This window comes from Ochotona curzoniae, unplaced genomic scaffold (assembly GCF_017591425.1).
Source record: "Ochotona curzoniae isolate NIBS_2020 unplaced genomic scaffold, NIBS_Ocur_1.0 scaffold_4921, whole genome shotgun sequence".
Classification (NCBI taxonomy): Eukaryota; Metazoa; Chordata; class Mammalia; order Lagomorpha; family Ochotonidae; genus Ochotona; species Ochotona curzoniae.
In genome coordinates this window covers 252,880-256,366 of record NW_024467125.1, presented here as the reverse complement: position 1 = coordinate 256,366, position 3,487 = coordinate 252,880, and the positions used below count along the sequence as shown (strand labels likewise).

At 43.2% G+C, this 3,487-nt stretch overlaps 1 pseudogene; it reads right to left on the bottom strand.

Annotated features, from left to right (window-relative positions):
- Window positions 1-1,410: 1,410 nt before the first annotated feature.
- On the bottom strand, window positions 1,411-2,522 carry LOC121149985 (annotated as a pseudogene).
- Between the last annotated feature and the right edge of the window lie 965 nt (window positions 2,523-3,487).

Genomic DNA, 3,487 nt, shown 5'->3' with positions numbered 1-3,487 from the left:
TACATAATTCTCACTTTCAAATAAATATGGCATAACTCTTTAGATCATGCTTCTATCAAATTTCAGAGAATCTGGGTTGGACTATGTGCTCCACTCCCACACCTAATCCCAGCATCCTGCTAATACACATCCTGGGAGGCACCAAGTGAGGGGTCATAGGCTCCATTCCTCTCACATGAGAGACGTAGATTCAGACCCCAACTCCCAACATCATATTGTGGCCAAGGCTCAGCACATGCAGTCCCCAAGGGTGATCTGATGAGAGCTTCTTAACATGCTGGCCCTCAGCCACTCAAATGAGTAAGACTTAACATTCTCCAGTAATTCCTTGGATAATGGAAAATGTTTCTTTGTTGTGGGGAAGCCCTAACTCTGAAGCCATAGTGAATCTATTAGAGAAATTCCAACTTTCATTGCACACAACACTACACATGCATATTTGTTCAGCAAAGAGTGCCTGACAACACTGTGCCCGGTTACAAAGGAGGCACTGGGGAGACGGAGCTCCATATGACTGTGGTCTAATAGCATGACAGCCTGCTGTAAGACATATGAGTGTGCTGACAAGATAGCAGATAGGAGAGTTAAGAGGGAAATAAGAAATAAGTTTATTTTTACACCATGGAGAGAGAGAGAGAAAGAGAAAGAGAGAGAGAGAATGCTTCCATCTATTTATTTATTACCCAATGGCTGCAAAGGCTGTGCCTTGTCCAAGATGAAACTAGGGACCTGACATGGCATCCAGGAATCCCATGTGTAGGTCAAGAGCATCCTCTGTTGCTTTCCCATGTGTGTTAACAGGGAACCAAATGAGAAGCAGAGCAATTGAGACTCAAAGCAGAACTCTGAACACTAATCTGGAATCATCCATCATGGGCTTAACATTTTTTTTAAAGATTCATTTAGTTTTATTGGGAAGTCAGGGTAGATTTACAAAGAGAAGAAGCAACATAGAGAAAAATTTTCCATACTCTGGCTCATACCCTAAATGGCCAGAGTTGAGCCAATCCAAACCAAGGAACCAGAGTATTCTTCTGAGTCTCTTCCATGGGTGCAGGGTCTCAAGGATTCGGGAAATCCTCTGCTGCTTTCCAAGGCTCTAACCAGAGAGCTGGATTGGAAGTGGATCAGCTGAGACACAAACTGGAACCCATATGGGACCCTGGTGCTTGCAAGGTAAGATTTAGGCTTCGCATCATGCTTGGGCTTAACCTTTTTGTGTAACATCACAGGCTGCAGATGCATGAATAAATCTCCAACCTTATTATTCCAAGGCTGTATAGAACTATCCTCATGCTATATAGACTATTAAACACACCCTATGTGGTGAATGAAGTTTATTACTGTAGGAGAAGTACAACATATTCTTTTATGACACAGAAAGGAAATCAAGGTGGTTTGATGTTAAGCTCAGAATGATCTTGGGAAAGTGGAAAATGACCAAAGAAAAGAAGTGTGAAAATCCAAGAGAACTGAATACATCAGAGAAGAAGCAGTAAATAGGCAGTTGTGGAAATGAAGTGAAGCAACAGGAAACAAGAAGGGAAAGGGGAAGATTTCAACTTGCACTTCTGCAAGTTCTGAGGTTTGTAGATTCAATTTACAGTTATGACTTGCACATGACCCTTGGAAGAAATGCCTTAGAGATATTTTCATGGCACTTTGGATCTCATTACTCCTGATAGAATACATGAAGGTGTTCGGCATGGGGTTGACCACGGTGTACATCACTGAGGCTGCTGTAGTTGAGGCTGAAATTGGGACAGCACTAGCACTGAGGAACACACCTATGCTTCTAAAATAGACTAGGGAGATGGTGAAGAGATGAGAGGCACAGGTGGAAAAGACCTTGTACTTGCCCTGAGCTGATGAGATGGCAGAGTTGGAGGAGATGCTCTTGTAGTAGGAGTACAGGATCTCAGCCTGGGGAGCTCCTGCCATCAGTACAGCAGCAAAATACATCATGAGGTCATTGAGAAAGGTTTCAGAACAGGCTCTGTGGACAACCTGATTTAACTCACAGAAAAAGTGAGGGATTTCCAGGTGTGCGCAGAAGCTCAGTCTCAACACCAACAAGCTGTGTAACAATACAAGACACCGATGGTCCAGCACACCAGAACCAGCTGCACACAGAGCCAGGGATTCTTGATGACTGCACAGAGCAGGGGGTGACATATGGCCACAAACAGGTCATAGGCCATCACGGTGAGAAGGAAATTTTCCTGCCCTGCAAAGATTATGAAAAACATCCGTGTGATGCAGCCTGCTTAGCTGATGGCTTTGCTGTGCATCTGGATGTTAACCAGCATCTTGGGGACTGTGGTGGTAGTGAAGCAAATGTCAGAGAAGGACAAGTTGGCGAGGAAGAAGTACAAGAGTGTGTGGAGGTGTGGGTCTTTGATGATTGTCAGGATGATGAGCAGGTTCCCAGTGACACAGATGAAATACACGGAGAGGAAAAGCCTAAATGTAATAGTCAGCAGTGCTGGGTCCTCTGAGAATACCAGAGGAAGAAATTCCATAAGCCGTGTATGGTTCCTTGGTTCCATTGGCCAATATGACTACCAAAGGATAGAAAACAGGACAGACATGAGTGATATTTACCCTGCAGAAACACCATCATTTGTGTTTTTCATATCAGTTTGGGTCCCTCCAGAATTTTCCAACTGTCAGTTTAAGGAATTCCTCTCCAATATGCATCACTTCCTCATGAGGCTGTGTATCTGCAGCTAGAATGAAATTCCTTCATGCACTTGAGAATGAATTTTGACCACTAGGCACGTTCCAGACATCATTTCAACAGTGTGTGAACAGCCCTGAAAAGAAACCTTCCTAACAGTGAATAATTGAAGACTAAATGTACACAAAGATAAATCATGCAACACATCACAGGATGCTGAAGTTTGTATGCTAGCAGGGAAGACAACAAGCTTTAAAAACATACGGGGGACAGAGTGGAGTGTACTACTCATATCTCAGGTGCATAAAAGCCCCTCAAGTCATGTGGCATTTGGACAAAGATCAGGATTTCAATGAACATATGGTATGTGTGAGACATAATCTGGGAAATTATGTGTCTGGCAAAGGACACAGACCATGCAGCAGCCCTGTGGAGGGTCTCTATTCAGATGGCCAAAGCCACCTTGGAGCATGCTGATAAAAGGGATGAGTAACAATGAAATGCTAAAAGGTGAGTCAAACAATACTAACACATGCAGTAGGCTCATTCCCCTGACACTTCAAAGTGGAGAGTCCTGTCCTATGTCACTACGTGTGTCCTTTTTTGAATTGAAAAGGATGCTGCTCTGTTTCCACTTCTGCTTGTGTGTTTATTTTCACCAATGGTTATGTGTATTGGCTACTGTATTATGTGCAATATTTGAGGACACAGGTGCTTGTGACTTACAATATACCCAGCTTAACCAAAAGTATCATGAAGTCAAAAATACACTTACAAGAAATGAACTACTGAACACAGCTTTTGCAG